Here is a 21,764-nt window from a genome sequence, read left to right as displayed (position 1 = left end):
CTGTACCCCATTTTATTGGATTATTTGTTCTTTTGATGACCAATTTCATGTTCAGTTCATACTGCATAACATTAAGCAGTCCAGGCAAGAGCAATTTCTTGCCCAAATGGCTAATAAACTCCATAAGGAACCTTTCTGATGCACATCATCTTCTTGAAGTAGATTGACAGCACAAATCTACTTCACAGAGCACATGTGTCTCATTTCTGAGAAAAGTAGTTAAGTTCTTAAAACATTTTAAATTCCATACTCTATTCATCTTGAAAGGTTTGAAAAATCCATAGCTATCTGAAATATCTCTCTCTATATATAGAAAACCTAACATGACTACAAGTTTGACTATTATAGATGATTATTAACCTGTATTTCATAATTATACATTACATTTTTAAATGAGCTACACAAACATAATATCTTAAACAAGAGCAGAAATACATATAACAAAATTGACTTAAAATTTGTATCAATAAGTCAAGATCCATACCAGTGCAAAGTATTTGCCTCTAAAGCATTTCCCCCTTTAAATGAAAACAAACATTTATAAACATCACTTAGGGAACTTAGGAGTTGCTCTCTTGACTACTTCCTGCTAATTGGGGTCACTAATAATTGGATCTTTCATGGAGTATCCTGTGTGGTAGGTCCATCTCAGCCAGCAGTCCTGAAACTGTCATGGATGTAGAACTACCTGGGCAGTTGCTTCATGGAGTCATGTTTGTTCAAACCATATTAACTGACGTGGACTCCACAGCTTTCTATCCTCTGTGGAAACAAAAGCAGAACCTCTTTTCCAAAGCAGCATATCGTTAGACCCAAATTTTGAAGTAAAGTTACCTTTAAAATATATATGTTGTTTAGGTTGGCAGGATGTACAATAAAGCTATCATTCACAGTCAAAAAATTCAAAGAAACACAATAGTATACAGAATCCAGGATCTATGTGTATATCTATATGTGGCTTATTTTTCTTACTATATTACTTTGTCTACAAGTTTAATATTTATTTTATTATCTTTATTTATTTAAACTATGGCTATCTGTACTCTTCTATACAATAACCTGCACTGCACCACACCGTCCCCCCCAATTTACTCTTCAGAGAACATAAGACCCATTGCTTTGGGGGAGGCCCAAGGCCCTCCCTACTATATCTAGGCTGAGCAAGGTATCCTCTTTGCTCAAATTTTCATTCTTCCCACTCTTCAAATGGATTTTGGGAGCTCAGTGAAGTGCTCTGATGTGGGTCTTTGTCTCTGTTTCTATCAGTTGCTGGAGGAAGGTTCTGTGGTGATATTTATCACCAGTAAGCCTTTTATTAAAAGAGCCTTGGCTCCCCTGCCTATCATCAGAAAACAGAACCTACCTGAAAAAAATACAGCTACCAATAAGCTGCATTACACTCTGTCTTTTGTGCTTTTAAAATTCCTTTTCAAGCTTGTGGGAGAATTGTCTGTAATCTTTCAGTCATGTTTTAAATAAACGCTGATTGGCCAGGCAGGAAGTATAGGTGGAAAAACCAGACAGGAAGTAGAAATGATGCAATGAGAACAGGAGAATTCTGGAAAGGAGGAAGTTGATTTCTGCCACTGCTGCCCAGACTCCAAAGAAGCAAGATGTGACCTTCCCTGCTGAGAAAGGTTCTGAACCATGTGGCTGGCATAGATAAGAACAATGGATTAATATAAGCTACAAGAGCTAATATGTAGCCTGAGCTAATAGGCCAATCAGTTTTATAAATTATGGAGATCTCTGTGTGATTTTCTTTGGGGGCTTGCTGGCTGTGGGGTACTGGGCAGGACAGAAACTACAAGCAGCAGGCCCCTCATGTTACACAAGCTCTCTAAAGTTTTATGTGGGTTTAGCTGGCACATGTTGGCAAGTTAATCTGTAGTCGAAGGCTGTTTGTCTGTTCCCAGGTGCCCAGATCCAAAATAAGCACACAGAAACTGTATTAAAACTCTACTTGATCTAATAGCTTATACATATTTCTAGCTAGCTCTTATATCTTAAACTAACCCATTTCTATTAATCTGTGAGTCACCATGTGGTTGTGGCTTACCAGTCCATCTGGCATCCAGCATCTGTCTCCTGTAGCAATCACATGACTTATCACTGACTCTGCCTACTCTCTCCTCCTCTCTTGCTTGGAATTCCCGGCTTGCCCTATTCTGTGCTACAATTGGCCCAAAGCAGTTTCTTTATTAATCAATTGTATTCACTGCATACAGAGGGAAATCCCACATCAGGACCCTGTTAGTGACACATCCCACTCTGTCCCCAAACTGTCCTATGCCTCGCAACATTAAAGGAACTCAATATTTTAATACATGTGCATAATATGTTTGTGACAGCCTTTGGGGACTCCCCATGGGAGTCCTTAGCACTCAATGAGGAAAGGATGAGGTTCACATAGGAGGGAAGAGAAACAGAATGGGAATGGTATGTTAAATAAAAAAAGAAAATTGTTCAAGAAAAATAAATGAAAATCAGAAATAAGTTTAAATGTATGCATTTTTCCAATTATTTGTCACTAATTTATGGTTAATAACTGTATTTTGCCATGCTTAATATTCATGTGCATATAATGGGAAAATGGAAAGAATAAATTACTTTGAAGTTTCTTATTAAGTGGTACTTAATTTTTTTGAATTTGTGTCATCAATGAAATATTGTAAAGCTCTATTCCCTCCAAATCAGTTTCTCTTCCCAAGTAGAATGCTGCTGGTATCTCAGTATAAGATGCTCGTTTGTAAAGAAGACACTTCAAGGAGGATCTTCCTAAGCATCTCATTGTTGTAACCATGTGAGCCTGCAGGATGTTAATGGGGCACATAGCAGCCTGACCATACAGAATGGACCCAGGCTGCACAGCTGTCACAGCAGGATGTGTGCCTACTATTGGTACTCAAAGTTTATAGCTTTCTTTACTCATAAGTTCCTTTAGCTAGTATGATTTTTTTGCATAAATATTCATAAAGGTATTGATCCCAAATTTTTTGTTATGTCCTTTTATGGTTTTTGTGTTAGGGTAATAGTGGCTTCATTAGGAAAATTTGAAATTATTACATCAATTCCTATATGATGTGGGAGTCCCCTCTGTGTGCTGTGATTACCATTAATGAATAAAGAAACTGCTTTGGACCTATAGCAGTGCAAAACTTATGTAGACAGGGAAAGCTGGACTAAATGCTGGGAGAAGGAAGGGCAGAGTCAGGAGAAGCCATGGAGCCACCTCCAGAGATAGATATGCTGCAGCCTTGCTGGTAGGCCATGAGTCTCGTGGTAAAATATACAATACTGGAAATGTGTTAAATTAAAATGCAAGAGCTAGCCAATAAACACTACTAGGCCAAGCAGTGTTGTAATTGATATAGTTTCTGTGTGGTTATTTTGGTTCTGGGTGAGTATTTGAATTTGTATGACAAAATAGACCATCATTTGGACAAAATGACAGGCTACAAAGTGAGAAAATATCTTTAACAATTATACATCTTATAGATTCTTAACATCGAAATATATAAGGGATTACAAAAAAGAATTTAAAGGAAAGAAATACCACAATTAAAATAATGGTACATAGGACTCAGCAGAGAGATCTCAAAGGATGAAACACAAATGACTAAGAAGCACTCTTAAAATGCTCCATATTCAGACCTTCAGAGCAATGTCAATTTACACATGGAAATTTCTGCTTTCATTAGTCAGAATGGCCAAGATTAACAAAACAAATGATTGTTTAGATTGTTTAGGATATGGAGAAAGTGAAACATTTATCCATTGCTGGTAGGAGTGCAAAATTGTAGAGCCACTGTTTAAATTAGAGTCCTTGTTCAGGAATATGTCTATTCAATATCCATATATCCCATTCTTTGGATTATGCAGCAATTCAACATCCTTAGACATAGACACTTACTTACCCATGTTCATTGTTGCTTTGTTCAAAATAGCCAGAAATTGAAAACAGCCTGGATTCCACCAATTGATGAATGAATAATGAATATGTGGTACATTATTCAGCTGTTAATAAAACTGTAACATTCTCAAGTAAATGAATGAAGCTAAAAAAAAAAATCTTCCTGAATTATGTCATCCAGTCCTCCAAACACAACTATTATAGGTTTTCTCTTCTATGTAGTTGTGAGCTTTTAAACCTTCAATATGTGTGCCACAGTTCAATAAACATAGAGTTTAAGTATTTAGTAAATTGCTATGGGGAAATGAAGGTTCTCCAAGGAACAGGAAATAAAATATATTACTATTGAGACTCAAACGGGGAAAATATAATTAGACTATATAGGAAAGAACACAGAAGAGAATTTTATATAGTGAATAGGTAACCCTAATACTGAAGGCCACTTGACAATTCATATGCAATCCTACTTATCTCAAAACTTTCTACAATATATACACATATTAAAGGAATCTAAATGTATTCACCGCATTAAAGGGGAGATAATACCCAATTAGACATCGTACGACAGGTAAAACCTCTAGTTCCAGGAATGACACATTTTGTTTAGTTGTTGATCCTAGAGTGTTTGCCATGAAAACTCCCAAACAACCAGGCTATTGGCAAAGCTATGGTTACTGTTCACAATTGGGTAGTTAGGTTCTTTACATATGTTATTGAAAATTACATATGTTATTGAAGATGGAAAATAGTGCCTAACTAGTAATTCCACATTACTGACATTCATGATACTGAAAGGTACTCAGCATACTCATGGAGGATAAAGGTAATCCTCAGGGTATTCTAATTATAGTCCTGTGTTGTGATCTACAACAGTGATCTATCTGTGCGAATCTGGAGCAATTATGGCACCAGTGTTCTTAGAATAACCAAACATTTTCTGATTGGACTTAAGGATGACTCCATGATATGGAACTCATCTCTCAAACTGATAAAGTTACCAAAATCTGAGACTAGATAGAGCATTTACCTATAGAGAAGCCTAATGCTATTATTCTGAGAAAGGTTCATAGCAATAAAGTGACTCCTAAAGGTATATTGATCATAGAAGAGGACAGAACTGTATTACCTAACTTTCATCAAAGAAGTTTTCTTGTAGTTGATGAAAACTAACATCTGAACAATTGTAGTAGGAGGCTGCTAGTTAGTTCCTGGCTGCTCAGCCCCAAAATAATCACACAGAAGCCATATTACTTGCAATACTCTTTGGCCAATAGCTTGATTGTATTTCTGGTTAACTCTTACATCTTAAACTAGCCCTTCTCCATTAATCTGTGTATTGCCATGTGGCTGTGGCCTACATGGTAAAGTTATGGCATCTGTCTCTTGTGAGGCTACATGGCTTCTCTCTGAGTCTGCTTTCATTCCCCCAGCATTCAATATAGTTTTCCCCAACTAGTTCTACTCTACTGTATCAACAGGCAAAGGCAGTTATTTTTTCATTAATCAATAAAAGCAACACATAGGCAGAAGGACCTCCCACATCAGAAATTGTGCAAAGAATGAGAGATTTTTCAGTCCTCAGTCTTATATGTCATTAATGAGGGCCTTTGATCTCCACCCAAAAAATCTTTTTCAGGGTTCAGATTGGATTCTACAGCAAGCAAAAGGAATTTTTTTTCTTAGGGTATATTGAGGGGTAATGAATGAAATCTCTCACTCTGTGCCTTTCCAATTCAGTCTCTTCTGCATCTATTCTAATTCTCCTGTTCTACTTTTAATTTGTCATAGCTTCTTCTTTTTTAAGCCTCCAAACTCTCTCTCCTTACAGTATTATTGAAACTATAAGAGTTACTTCTCATTAGTCAAAATCACATTCCTATTGTGAGTGAATAAGGGACCAAGATATTTACCAGGGAAACACAAGGGTTTCAAGGTTTGAGGAGTAAAACTGTAACCAGAAAGAAAGCATAGTGCCCAGAGACAAACTTTTAGATAGAGGTTTATTGTCAGCAGACTCCCAAGTGAAGAATTGGCATGCTTTTCTTAGAGTGCTTTGTGTAACAACCTGGGCTGGATATCTGCCACTATGACCTTGTGCATAGTTGTAAAATTTCAATCCTGTGATATATTTACAAAAATCCTGTAGTCTAGTTTAAACTTGCTCTGTGGTGAAAGTAAGCAAACTTGTGCAGTTATTTGAGCCAAAAGCAACAAAATGGGCTTTTAAGTATCTACAGTCATCGTGGGACAGATAGATCTAGTTATGAAACATGTCCTCAAATATTTTTTGCATATCAAAACTATATAGCTAAATGAATGTCATCTTACTGACCATCCACAGATATATAAGACCATAATATTGAGATGCAATCATGAGATTACATATACACATCACATCAAAATGCATAGTAATGGGGAGATATCATAGCTGTTATTGCATAAGTAAAATTACAGATAAAAGCAACATTTTCACAGTTAGTGAACCTGGCAGTTTGACACAGCAGGATTCTTCCATCTGAGAATAATTTCTAAATTATTTCTAATAATTTCTAAATTTGACATCTAAATTTTCAATTGCTGTAACCTGTAATTGCATCATGTCCCATAAAAGTTCATGATAAACACTCCTGAAATATCATATCTTCATTGAAATTCTCCCCTCAAGTCTCGAGAACCAATGTGGAAGAGGAAGCTGAAAGATTTAAGGGAAATGAATGAGATCAAGGGAGCCGTTTCTTCCAGACACTACAAGACTGGTTGTATAGATACAAACCACAAGACTATAGAAGAATGGAAAAAGCACAACAGTTTAAGAAAGGGTTCCAGCATTAAGAGGAGGAAGTAGCTAGGGGATCTAGCCCATGTTAGGGTGTAAATGGCCTGCAGTCCCATTATTAAATATAACCTCTGACTCTGGTGAATCTACGATTGTCCTCTGGGTAAAACAAGACCACAAGTGGAGAGCTGCTAAAGCTGGAAACAGCACACCCATAGCTAAAAGGTGATCTGCAATTAAAATCAATTTCTCTAATGGGTATATTAACCACCCCCTTATCTTGGAGTAACTGGCCACAATATGCTAAACTCAATAGGATTTTTTTGTAGACTTATTTTTAGTTATTTTGCTTTATTTGGACATATTTTATGTTTTTGGTCTTTTGCTTGTTTTCCTTTCTGTTTTTTTTTTTTTTTTTATTGAGAAAAGGGGAAAAAAAACAGTTTCCGCGTCTCCCCAGCCTCCCATTTCCCTCCCCCTCTACCACCCTTCTTCCCCTCCCCCCACTTCTCTCCCCCTCCCTCTCCAGTCCAAAGAACAGTCAGGGTTTCCTGCACTGTGAAAGGCCAAGGTCCTCCCCTCTCCGTCCATGTCAAGGAAGGTGAACATCCAAACTGGCTAGGCTCCCACAAAGCCAGATCATATAGTAGGATCAAAACCCCTTGCCATTGTCCTTGGCTTCTCATCAGCCCTCATTGTTCGCCATGCTCAGAGAGTCCAGTTTTATACCATGCTTTTTCAGTCACAGTCCTGCTGGCCTTGGTGAGCTCCCAGTAGATCAGCCCCACTGTCTCAGTGGGTGGGTGCACCCCTCGTGGTCTTGACTTCCTTGCTCATCTTATCACTCCTCCTGCTCCTCATTGGGACCTTGGGAGCTCAGTCCAGTGCTCCAGTGTGGGTCTCTGTCTCTATCTCCATCCATCACCAGATGAAGGTTCTATGGTGATATGCAAGATATTCGTCAGTATTGCTATAGGATAGGGTCATTTCAGGTTCCCTATCCTCAGCTGCCCAAGGAACTAACTGGGGACATCGCCTTGGGCTCCTGGGAGCACCTCTAGGTTCAAGTCTCTTGCCAACCCTAAGGTGACTCCCTTAACTAAGAATTGTGCTTCCGTGCTCTCCCATCCAACCTTCCTTTATCACAATCATCCTGTTTCCCTAAGTTCCCCCACTCCTCCCCTTCTCATTTTTCTCTCCCCATCTCCCCTTACCCCCATCCCACTCCACCGCAAGATCCCAATTTTCTCCCCGGCAATTTTGTCTACTTCCCATAGCCAAGAGGATGACTATATGTTTTTCCTTGGGTTCGCTTTCTTATTTAGCTTCTTTGGCTTCAGCAATGGCAGACTTCGTGACCCTTATTTATGGCTAGAAACCAATTATGAGTGAGTACATCCCATGTTCATCTTTTTGGGTCTGGCTTACCTCACTCAGTATAGTGTTTTCTATTTCTGTCCATTTGCATGAAAAATTAGAGAAGTCATTGTTTTTTACCTCAGCATAGTACTCTAATGTGTATATATTCCACACTTTCTTCATCCATTCTTCCATTGAAGGGAATCTAGGTTTTTTCCAGGTTCTGGCTATTACAAATAATACTGCTATGAACATGGTTGAACAAATGCTTTTGTCATGTGATAGGGCATCTCTTGAGTATATTCCCAAGAGTGATATTGCTGGGTCCTGGGGTAGGTTGATCCCGAATTTCCTGAGAAACCAAAACACTGATTTCCAAAGTGGTTGCACAAGATTGCATTCCCACGAGCAATGGATGAATGTACCCCTTACTCCACAACCTCTCCAGCAAAGGCTATCCTTGGTGTTTTTTATTTTAGCCATTCTGACAGGTGTAAGATGATATCTCAAAGTTGTTTTGATTTGCATTTCCCTGATTGCTAAGGAGGTTGAGCATGACCTAAAGTGTCTTTTGGCCATTTGAACTTCTTCTGTTGAGAATTCTCTGTTCAGTTCAGTGACCCATTTTTTAATTGGGTTGATTAGCCTTTTAAAGTCTAGTTTCTTGAGTTCTCTATATAATTTGGAGATCAGACCTTTGTCTGTTGCGGGGTTGGTGAAGATCTTCTCCCAGTCAGTAGGTTGCTTTTTTGTCTTAGTGACAGTGACCTTTGCTTTACAGAAGCTTCTCAGTTTTAGTAGGACCCATTTATTCAATGTTACCCTTAATGTCTGTGCTGCTGGGGTTATACATAGGAAGCAATCTCCTGTGCCCATCTGTTGTAGGGTATTTTCCACTTTCTCTTCTATCAGGTTCAGTGTGTTCGGACTGATATTGAGGTCTTTAATCCATTTGGACTTGAGTTTTGTGCATGCTGATAGATATGGGTCTATTTTCATTCTTCTACAGGTTGACATCCAATTGTGCCAGCACCATTTGTTGAAGATGCATTCTTTCTTCCATTGTATAATTTTAGCTCCTTTATCGAAAATGAGGTGTTCATAGGTTTGTGGGTTAAAATTCGGGTCTTCTATACGATTCCATGGGTGGGATAGGAAGAGAGAGGATATATCAGGCAGTATAGCCCCAGCAGGATGACCAGGAAGTGTAGGAAGGATGAGGAACTTCTGAGTTCCCTGCGCTGGGCTTCTGCCGCACTCACTCACCCCAAAGAATGTGGAAGGAATGGAGATGATAAATATGATCAAAACATATCATATGGTATTTTTAAATAAAAAGAATGTCTGTTGTATTGTTGTAATTTTTGAAACCAAATGTTACAACACACCTGTAGAAGATTGATGGGATGGTTTTTAGAGTAATTATGGATTTTTTTAGTGGTTAATAATCCTAATTAAATAAAGAAGTAAAATAATTTAGACAAAATTATCAAGATCTTGTACAAATATTACTTCGAAACAAAACACAGAAGCCTACCTGATTTAAATTACATCTATCATTTTGTTATTTCTCATAATTGTCAAATGAAGGGTTTCTAACATGTAAGCAATTTTTATAAATACAGGGAAAATATGAACAATATCCAGTATAAACTATATTTAAAAACTTATTCCTCTGCAAGTTGAATTCTTCTCTCTAACATACTGTACCATTTGTCATCTTGTCTGTGAATATGCAGGGCTTGGTGGATTCCTATGGCACTATAAACAAAGCTAAAACCTGGCAATGTTATCACAGCTGTAGGAAATGCTATGCTAAAGAGATCTATGCTATGAAATTGGGAAAGTTTGATATGCAAAATTTTGCTCTATTCAAATTATTTTATACTTCTGATTAAATTATTTCAAGGTAAACCATAATGTCATTATAAGAAAATGAGCTAGCCGGGCGATGGTGGCGCACGCCTTTAATCCCAGCACTTGGGAGGCAGAGGCAGGCGGATCTCTGTGAGTTCGAGACCAGCCTGGTCTACAGAGCTAGTTCCAGGACAGGCTCCAAAGCCACAGAGAAAAACAAAAAAACAAAAAAACCAAAAAAGAAAAAGAAAATGAGCTTCAAAGAAAAGAATGTAGTATGAACACCCTGCACACATAGTGTATCTCATAATTTTATAGGAATAATATGATTCCACTCAGCTTTCAAAATTCCTGCATGTACACACACACACACACACACACACACACACATATATGTGTGTGTGTGTGTATCATAGAATATTCATTATCTATTTATTCATGTTTAAAATGTATTCCTTAAAATAAGTTATATCTGTGTTTTAAAATAGAACTATTTCATTTCTTTTGCATATTCAATTATCCTAATTTTGAGTCTAAAACTTAAATTGAGTATTTAAACATATCATCATTATTGCTTATTAATATGATTTTATCATTGCATTAAGTTAACTGGACAAAAGATTTATGTTCCAAGTTATTGCAAACTGATTACAATTTTTAATTAATCAATTTCTTAACAGGATAGTTGACATATACACAATATATGCTGAGTTATGTAACACTAAAATATTTAATAAACTGTGTGATTCTAGGTTCAGTTTTAGGAGCAGATACTTAAGCAAAATTTATTAGCCATATTCTTCTTTCACGGTGCATTTTACTACCATTTGTCCAACCAGATTCTGATTACTGTGTTTTGTAATAAAAATATGGTAGGTTGCTATATGCTAGTTCAGTTTATCATCCTTTGGTTTTTAAAGAGTGTGTGATTAAATTGTTTGATATTGAGATGATATTCATATATGAGATATAGATAAAAGATGTGAAACAAAATGTTGGTACTACCTTCTTCCATTCATCTGTAGGTTTTTTTTGTGGGGGGGGGGTATAAATTATCACAGCTCTATTTTAAATGTTCAAATTTGACATGACTCTAATCATGCCATTTAAGGAACATAGCTTTGAAAATTTTAAACTTCACTAAATGTTTATTGATTTTTACCCCCTTGTAACTGATATTTTAAAAAACTGCACTGACATTCTCATCATGAGGTTAATACTACAACAAGGTTGTACACCTAGTGTTGGTGCTTAATGTATTTAGCTTTCTTTACTCATAAGTTCCTTTAGCTAATATGAATCTCTTTGGATAATGTATCAAAGGCAATTAACCTGTTCCAGACTCAGCTGAATCTTCTCTAGGTGTTGATGGAGGAAGGTCATTGGTTAAATTAAAAGAAACTGCTTTGGCCCATCTCATTGGTTAGGAGATAGGTGGGAGGAGTAAACAGGACAGAACGCTGGGAGGAAGAGGAAGTGAGGTCAGACTCCACAGCTCTCCTCTCGGGAGCAGACGTCTGCCATGCTACCTGCTCCAGGGAAGACGCACGCTATGAAGCTCCGACCCAGGATGGACTTAGGCTAGAATCTTTCCGGTAAGCGCACCTAGGGGCGCTACATAGATGATTAGAAATGGGCCAGAGCAGTGTTTAAAAGAATACAGTGTCCGTGTAATTATTTGGGGCATAAGCTAGCCGGGCAGGCGGCTGGGGTTTTGGGGACCCAGCCCCGCCGCTCCATATTACTACAAATGACGCCCAGATGTGTGGCTAACTAAACCCACTTAAAAAACCTGAGAAGGCTTAAAAATAAGGGAGAGAGAGTTTAACACAGATTTTTGCTGTTTGTTGGTGGCGTGCTGTAGAGAGATTCCCTGATTCGGCAACAGCAGCAGAAAAAACGCTCTGTCATTTCAAAGCGTGGCTTCCTGGGGCTGTGCCGCCAGTGCAAACTCTGGCTTTATGTTTGTGTTCCTGCGATCGGAAGGAGAGTGCTCTGAGACCTTGACGATGACTCAGAGCTCCCCGCCTGCACCTGGGCAGACGGCCGAATCAGGCTTAGGCAGGCGGAAGAGCATGGCAGATTCCTGCTGCCATACAGAGACGTGTTTTCAGACTGCACAGTGCTCTGCGTGTAACTTGGATGAAAAGAATTTCTGTGCTGCGTGCTCAGTCTCAGAATTAAAGTGCTGAGTGCCGCTCCTACCTGGCGGCCCCAGAGCTAGCACAAAATGGTACGTCCTCCATTTTGAAATTTTCCTGACTCAGCTTCAGCTGCAAATCCCTGCAGCTCATTAAGAGGTCCTGCCATGAAACACTTAAACGGTGTTGACGAAAAGCTGAACGCATGCTTTTCGGTTTTCAGCCGTAGCAGGAAAAAAGCTGCGCTGTTTAAAAATGCCGGCTTTCTGGGCCATCCTGCCAGGGCAAACTCTGACTGTTTGAGGCAGGAGGGCCGGCTACCGAGAGAGGACTTGAGTGTTGTCTATTGTAGCTCGCTGGCTGGCAGGGACCTTACAGCCTGTATATCCGCCATGAGGCTGGAAAGTTAAGGAATGGACTGGATCTAGCTGGCAAAGCCACGCCTTTAGTCCTACTGATATTGCTTGGTAAATTAAAGGCTCTTGTGGTCAAAAAACAGAGATATACAGTAAAGAGAGATTCAAAGACAATGAAAATTTCTGAATGGTTTAAAGTGTGTTAAAAATATATGCAGACTAAAAGTTAAAATTCTTAAAGTAAACCTCTGTGACTTCAAGGTGTGGTAGCACACGCCTTTAATCCCAGTGCCTAGAAGGCAGAGACGAACAGATCTCTGAGTTCAAGGTGTAGTAGCTAACACCTTTAATCCCAATGCCTGGGAGGCAGAGACAGGCGGATCTCCGAGAGTTCAAAGACAGCCTGGTCTACAGATATACGTCAAAAAGCAAAAAGTTAACCTAGGAATGTCACATCTTAGATTCTTAAGCGCCTAGTGATTTAAAGGCGCAAATCAAAAGTGCTCCTGGATAGTAAAAAATTGCAGATTCACAATAGGACAGATTCAGACCACTAAACGAGTCACACTGTTGGATGAATGTACGTAGGCTTGGGAGAGAGAAGAAAAAGAATATAGAAAATAAAGTTAATGGTTAAAAAAAAAAGGTAAAGTCTTTAAAGAGACAGAGTACAGATAGTTAAGAGATTAAAAGAAATAAAGAAAAATAAGCCGCGTAAAAATGAAAAATTCACAGAGAGTCTGGATTATGTACATTGTGTTTTCTTTAAAATTTTTGACTGTGAAGGAGCTAAGTACAGAGAGACATTTCATTACATGGGCTGCCAAGCTAAACCAGAATGGATATAAGGGTATTATGATTTCAGAATTTGGGTCTAAGGACATGATGCTTTGGAAAGGAGTTTCTTATTTTGTTTTCACAGAGGATGAGACTCTATGGATTTCTTCTATTCCGATTTGGTATGATGGACCACGTCCTCCTGAAGGGTTGCTGTGAACATCTTCAGAAAATTGCCTTGCTCAACTGCCAACTGAGATAAACCTGCCACACAGGTTACACCCTAAAATCATTAACGATGCCCCCATTCAGCAGGAAGCAGTTTGGAGAGAAAAAACTGCGCCCATGTTCCCAGATATGGTTTATAAATGTTCTTTTACATTTAAAGGGGGATATGAGATAGGTATGAATAATTTGCATTAGTATAGATTTTGTTTTATTGATAGAGATTTACGGTCAATTTTGTTATATGTATAAATGTTTCTGATGTAGCTTTTACTTGATAACTGTTTTGTTATATGTAATTTTGCTATATTAAAGTTAAAGCCTTTCTTTTTTTGTTTAAACCGAAAAAGGGGAAATGATGGAGGAAGGTCATTGGTTAAATTAAAAGAAACTGCTTTGGCCCATCTCATTGGTTAGGAGATAGGTGGGAGGAGTAAACAGGACAGAACGCTGGGAGGAAGAGGAAGTGAGGTCAGACTCCACAGCTCTCCTCTCGGGAGCAGACGTCTGCCATGCTACCTGCTCCAGGGAAGACGCACGCTATGAAGCTCCGACCCAGGATGGACTTAGGCTAGAATCTTTCCGGTAAGCGCACCTAGGGGCGCTACATAGATGATTAGAAATGGGCCAGAGCAGTGTTTAAAAGAATACAGTGTCCGTGTAATTATTTGGGGCATAAGCTAGCCGAGCCAGGCGGCTGGGGTTTTGGGGACCCAGCCCCGCCGCTCCATATTACTACAAGGTGTTGCTGCTTTGAATTTTGATTTATATATTGTTTGTTATGTTTGTATGTATGGTGGGGGAACATGCATCATACAGTTCCTCTGTGGAAGACAGAAGTCAACTTTGAGAAGTATGTTCTCTCCTTTCATTAAGGGTTCATAATATAAGACATCCACAGGAAGCATCCTTACCCACTGTATCAATGTCTTCACTCAATTACCTTTATTTGTAAGGTGGACTCTGCTCGGAGCTGCCTATAGCACCAAATGTGACTATCCTTAATTTAATTCACATCATCTCCTTGAATATTATCTTTCCCCACTTATATATCATTCACTTCCTTATAACATTCTCTTGAAAGCATTTTTGAAAATACTTGTATTAAGATATCTGTCTTAGGTTCTGCTTCTGAGGAACATGATTTTAGATATATCTGCTCCAGTGCCAGCGAACACAGAGCTTTTTCAAGTAAATTGATGTTTCTTTGGGAACTGATGACATAACCAAACAATTATAAACAAGATAAAATTTAAGTAATAGAATGATTGGTAGAGAAAATGTCTTTTTTTCTTTATTTGAGGTAGTTTTCTTAAATAAAAATATCTCCGGTATTCTAAGATTCCAATTTTTGGTCTCACAGGTCAAAAAAAATTGCTTTCATAAAGAGTGAAAATTTTGAATACTGTTTTAAAACAAATCATTAAACCATTGTAAGATGGCTGCAATATATGTTAAATGTTATTTGCATTAAATAATCAATATAAATATTAAAGCAGTGTAAGTCCAACACTCATATCCTTAGAACCTGTATAGGTAGCAAATATTATTCTCTGGAATCAAGAGTAAAGGTAAGAAATGGGCAAAGTCAAATTTTCATTTATACTATCCTGTTATTTAAGTTTTTGTCTATTTTTGTAGTACCTAAAGACCAGCAGCTAACCACTCTTATAGATTCTTCAGCACTTCTAATGATATAAGAGTCTGCAGTCAATATAAGTCAACCTGGAAGATACAGTCATCCTCAAACAAATAGTTAGGCTTCCAGAGCTGAGGTAATCTTGAAACTGAACATAGTCACAGCGTTCTAAAAGGACCCAACCTGGGAAGAGGATGTGCATAGACTTTATAAAACCTTTGGTGGGTTTTGTCAAAAATGAGAAATGTATGTTAACTTGGTAAGAACCATTGTGGAAAAGCTAGGAAGTTTAAGGATACATTTTGGGAAAACTTTTAACACTTTTTCCATATTTTTTCATATTAAATGCTTTATAAATATAAACATCTAAATATATTTAACAGTCTGTCTTAGAATGTGGGATTATATGAAAGTATAAATGTCCTTTTAGAAATATACATTATAGGCATTTCAGGCAAAAATCTTAGATGTCAAACCTTTGTTCTAATGACCGTCAGGGAAGAGTGAAAGAACCATGTTCTTTAATTGGCCTTTCCTAATGGAGTGATACTTTAAGGCTCATAGTTTTTATATGGTACATGCAATTTTAACTACTGCTGTATTGTTTTATGTATTCAAATTGAATACTTTACATGTTTCACTTGGATCCTTAAACTGATCTAACCATGAAGGGCATGATATTATAAACTGGAACTTGGCTAAGGGGAGTGTATAATGACTCACAATCAAAGTAGCAAATTCAATAATATAGCCAGGGAGATTAGAGCCCAGAATTAACTGAGAGTTCTGAGGAGAGTGAAGGGCAAAACAAAGAAGCTAGTTTGGTATAATTCAGAACTCAAAAAATATATTGTGGCAGGAGTTTTATTTTTAATAAAGAGCAGATCTGAACTATTATTTGAATATGCTTTGTTTCCATTTTCTCTGTCAAATACAGTTAGTATAAATTTTAAAATGTTCAAATACATATAGTTAAAAGAGAAAACTTAAAATACAGCAAAAATAACAAGATTAAAGCAGATACTTACCTCTAAGGGAGCTAAAATCTCACATGTCAGCTATGACTTTCAAGTTATCTTTAGAGCAAAAATGTCAGATCCACTTCATATGTCTCCTGGAATTCACTGAATATAGTAGCATGTACAAACATGATTATAAGAAAATAATCCAATACCCAAAGTCAGAGAACATCATGCTCATTGCTGCCTGCCTAAGCAGGATGATACTTCTTGCTTATGAGGAGGTACTGAGTTGCTAATCACAGTTTGGTTTAATTTGAGGCCCATAAGACAAGATTGATTCCATGCCTTACACTGCCTAGATCACCAATAACCAGAGACTACATTGCCTGGAAGCCTACAGAACTGAAAGCAACTAGAAAAAATTTAATTAAAATTATTCCTAATGATATTTTGCTATACTCATAGTTCAGTGCCTTGTCCAGGCAACATCAGAGAGGCTTCATTCAACAGCAGATGGAAGTGGGTACAGAGATCTAAAACCAGACATTATGAAGAGAGAGACACAGAGAGACAATGGAGCAGAGAGAGACAGAGACAGCCAGAGAGAGACAAAGACACAGAGAGAGAGAGAGACAGAGACAGAGAGAGACAGAGAGAGACAGAGACAGAGAGAGACAGAATAGGGGTCTTATCACTTTCCTTGGAGATCAAGGAGCTACTCTAAAGAGGGGTAGAAAACATTGTAGGAGTCAAAGGGGAGGGAGGATAACAGGAAAACATGGCCAATGCAATCAAGTAAGCAGGGTTCACTTGGGCTCACAGACAAAAAAAAATAAATAAAACAAACAAACAAACAAACAAAAAACATCAACCATAGGAACGTATGAATCTGCACCAGGTCCTCTGCATAAATCTTATGCTTGTTAGTTTGATGTTTTGTGGGACTCCTAATAGTGAGTTTTGGTGTGTTTCTTACTCTTTTGCCTGCTTGTGAGATTCCTTTCCTCATACCATGTTGCCCGCTCCCACCTCAATATAAGGATTTTTGCATAGCCTTGTATCTTGTTTTATCCTGTTTGGCTGTTGTCTCTTGGAAGCATGCTTTTGCCTGAAGATGAGAAGGTGAGTGGATCTAGGTGAGTGAAGAGGTTGGAGGGAGGGATCAAGGAAAATAAAGGGAGGGGAAATTTGGAGGAATGGAGATTGAGATTTAAGAAAGAAGAATCTATTTTCAATAAAAAAAAAAGAGGAAGAGGTGCTTCTAATATTGTGAAAGTCCTGGGACCATACTGTTTTTATGTCAGATATGAAAATATGGCTGAATAACAACTTTAATAATATTTAATAATAAAGTCATGATATAAATAAGGGGAAACATTTTTTTTTCTAGCTGAAACCTTGAAGTCATATAATAAAAAATCCTGTTATTTAATATGACTATTACATATATTATTTCATTTTAGCAGTAAATTGTAACAATTTCAAAATAGCAACACAAAGATATGAATAACTATTATAGGAATTTATTTAGTGATTCTACTTATATCTAATGTTTCCAGAAATAAGGCCAAACTCATAGACTTATAAATTATTTAGTGATTTAATCAATGCCATATAAGAGACAGATAAATGTATCTCAGATCCTTATTTTTCTTAACACCCTTGGTCCTTTATTAGTCCTCACAGATTTATGTAGTTTGTCAGGGTAGTTATAGACATTTAATGTTAGAGTGGAAAAGACAGATGAAATATCATAGAGTCAATCTATGATGACCCCATATAAAAGTGTAAGAATATGTGGGGACAGGACATACTAAGCAGGTTACAAGTTAAAGCAGCTAGAATTAAGTTCAGGATCCTCTGGATATGAAATAACTGAAACCCAAAGTCAACAAGATGTGATTTATAATAACCTAGGACCCTTCTGGGTATATAAGGGCACTTCAAAAGGTTTACCTGGGGTGAGGAGACTCACTATATGATTCTGTTCAACTGGGACTCCATATGAATACTAAAAAAAACAAGAAAAAGCTTATTGAATCCCATTGTTATCTTTTTCTGCTTCGTGACCGTGGACACAGTGTTACCAGTTGTTTGCCGCTCTTTCAGCAATGCCTTCTCCCAAGATGGAAACCTTAAACCAAAATAAGTCCCTTTCTCTTAGTGGGTTTTTCTGGTTATTTTATCCTGAAATAGGAAGATAACTATTACAGTTGGTCAAGAAAATGACAATGTACTATATAGGCTTAATCTAAACTAAGATAAAAGAACTTAAATTTGGAAGTTTTTACCCCAAAGAATGATAAATTCATGAGGTAGGTATGTAACTAAACTAAGAATGTGAATTGGTTAAGTTAGACAGAAAATTTCTGACCTGAATATTAAATTGCTAGTGCATCCTCAACTTAATATTTGTGTTTTGTGGTTTTCTACCCAATCCCGATCTGGGATTCAACCCAAGACTTTGTACCTGTTAGTTAAGCACCACCTTTGAACTATATCCTCCAATTGTTCCTGAATATTATGAAGGGAATATTTATCTAGAATAGAAATAATAATAAAAATGGGAGATATAAAAGACAAAGTAATTTAAATGGTTAGAGATGGATATAAAATAGATACAACTTTTAAAAGTACAATACATAACAACACAAATATTACATGTTGGACTCAGGAAGTTGGTCTTTTCCTTACGTAGTATGAAATCCCTTTCTATTGCCACCTTCCCCTCTACTCTATGACAAACCAGGTTGGATAAGGAGAAAGGTAGTTCAATACAGCAATTCCTGCATATTATCCCATCTTATGTTAAAGAGAAACAGGACACTTAAAAAAGCTTTGAGATATATTCAGTTTTCTTTATTCAGAAAAGAAAACTACTATTCATATTGAAGACTCATGGTCTCCTAAAAATGTTCATCATCAAAACATTAGAACTGAGTGGGTCGGAGTCTTTGGACTTGATTCCTTCATGTCTGAGGAGGCCTTGTGAAAATGAATAGAAATCTTTACAGAAGGCTTTGAGAAAATTATTCCCTCTCACTGCCTTAAAAGGCAAAGATAGCAACTCTTGACAGATAGGAAGTGATTTTACACTGGTAGAAACTGCTAGTCTTTTTATTTGGTACATTTTAGCATCCAGAAGTGTAAGAATTGCATTTTTAGCATTTATAATCACCCAATTTCTGCAATTTTGTCACAATAGACCAAAGAGATACAGACTGCTTAATGAATTGATAAAGATCTTGGAAAATAATTTTCATACCTTACAAGATATTGATTTTGTTCTGAGTCTGAGAACAAAAGTGAGCTATTTAGCATCAACAGCTCCTAGCAATTTCAGCATCCAGTCTCACAGATCCTTATTAATTTCAGATTTTTCAGCAAAAGCTGCCAAATTGGAAGAAAATTTATTTGCTGAGTCAAATTTTTGAAACCAAAGATACATTGGACAGATGGAAGCATTTGTCTTTACAATATCATGGTCTAAATCAGGAGTGAGAATATTGAGGAAACAGGGAGCATATGGCCTTTGAATACGGATGCCTCAAATCAAACATTCTAAGTTTTGTTTTATTCTAAAGTGGTGGTATATTAAATATCTGAGTGGTAATCTTATATTCTCTTGGGCTTTAGCTTACATATTTTAACTCTGTGTTAAAAATGTACACCTAAATGGACTTCTTTAACCTAAAAGAAGTAAAAAGAAACTTTTGGTGTAGGTATGCTTGATGACACAACTATCATTATACACATGAATAGTATCTGCTCCTTTATATTCTGGATTGAAAAGCAATGAAACAGCAAGGATAAACATTAAGTTAATGAAATGTCAATGAAGCATGTTTTCTTTTCCCTCTTGCCATGAATATATTCTTTCTGCATCTATTAGATTTTATCAAAAGTAAGAGAAAAATCAATGTAATGCAAATGATTTTAATTACTATATAATAAACTTCACACTTAAACTATTTATTCAGCTCTATACTATTTATTAGGTTAAATATAAAATTTTACCTGTAAAGTTTTCTCATGTGATAATGCTTAATTTACCTGCATAAAAGATTTTAGAACAAAATACAGTGTGAGATTTATGGTGAGTATGAATTCTGAGTACAAGGATCTTCTCTGCTGTTATTTCTTAGTGTCTTCTTACCACCCTCCCAATTCTATCAGACACACTTTCACATCTATAGTTAGACAACTATAGAAACGTATACATGCTAATTTGTACAGTCATAGGATTCAGGTTCATGGCCTTCTCCTCAACTATTTTGGCATGTCTATTGTCATTTTCAGATCATATTTAGGACTTCATTTTGATAAAAAGTTATGGGTGTAGCTTCAAGTTTACTAGGACACACAATCTGACATTTAATTCCCTCATATTCTGTCTCATAGACCCTAAACCACATCTTCTGCAATGATCCCTGAGTCTTAGATGTTAGAGTTGTTTGGTAGTTGTATTTATAAGTCTTTTCTGTTTACTCTGCATTTGGATGGTTTTGGTTTTCTGAATTGGTCTTTCTGAAGATAAGATTTCTGATAAAGTGTGAGTACTTCATTTATCTATGAATATAAAGATAAATATGCAGCATGAAGTTAAGGATTATTCTGGTTTAAACAACCATAATCCTACCCTGCAATTACATTCATTATCCAAAACCATTACAGACAAGGCACAAAAACCCAAAGGATGCAGTAATGGCATATATACATTGACAATAGCCAACAGCTTTCTAATTGACCTTAAGCTTGGCTCAAGAAGGAATTCTGCCTCATACTAGAAACATTACCAAATCCCCACAACGAGTGAAGTCATGGATCTTGGAGAAGAATTTGAAATTGCCCCTTTACAAAACCAGCAAGTTTGTCTTTGTGTCTTTTGTGTCATTTGAGTCATAAAGGGGTTTCCCAGTGATGTTCCATTTTAACGTACTGTTCTAGAGACTGCACACTTGCTGTAATTTTCCATCTCAAGATGCTGGCCAAGTTCAAGTATGTTCACAGACCAGTGCAAGGTCAATTTCATTGCATATTTGTTCACTGTTTACTATGTAACATATTGATTTATGTAGATTTTTATGGGTTCTTAGTATAGAGTATAGTCCTCTCGATTGTATATTTTCTAATACACACAATTTCATGATTTTATTTTACTCCAGTTACAAATCTGAAGATTTTAAGCCTATTTCCTTTAAGTTAATTTTAAAAATAGCTGTTTTTACTTTCACATTAGAATTGCAGTATATCTGGAAGTGATTTTTTTTAAGGTATATCTAGGTACTCCTTTCCTTCACCTTCAGCTACAGTTGAGAGATTCTCTTTAAGTGAGTATATAACCAATCCAGCTTTGTCATATTTATGGGGAGTGTGTGGGTTTCCCTATTTTTAAACAATTCCACTTTTTAGTTTGAGTTAAGTAACTTGAAAAAATACCATTCTTCATTAACTACTGTAGAAATTTAGCGCAAATATTCCCACAAACTTTGTTCAACTATAAGATTGTGTTAGTTTTTTTGACCCTTTTAATTTTCTTTTAACTCTTCAGAAAATCGTTAATTTCTATAAAATAATTATGATACATAAAGGTTTCACTTAAAATATGTGCATCAATATGAAAGAATCTGTCACATTTATGCCATTTTGTTTTTTGATACCTGATAATACAAATATATTTACATAGACACAAATGATATTACTGATAAAAGGTACTGAATATCTGCATGCTTATCCAAGACTCACTTAATCTGTGCTTA

The sequence above is a fragment of the Microtus pennsylvanicus genome, chromosome 1, assembly GCF_037038515.1.
Source record: "Microtus pennsylvanicus isolate mMicPen1 chromosome 1, mMicPen1.hap1, whole genome shotgun sequence".
NCBI lineage: Eukaryota > Metazoa > Chordata > Mammalia > Rodentia > Cricetidae > Microtus > Microtus pennsylvanicus.
The sequence above is the reverse complement of the archived record's forward strand: the minus strand, read 5'-3'. Positions refer to the sequence as shown.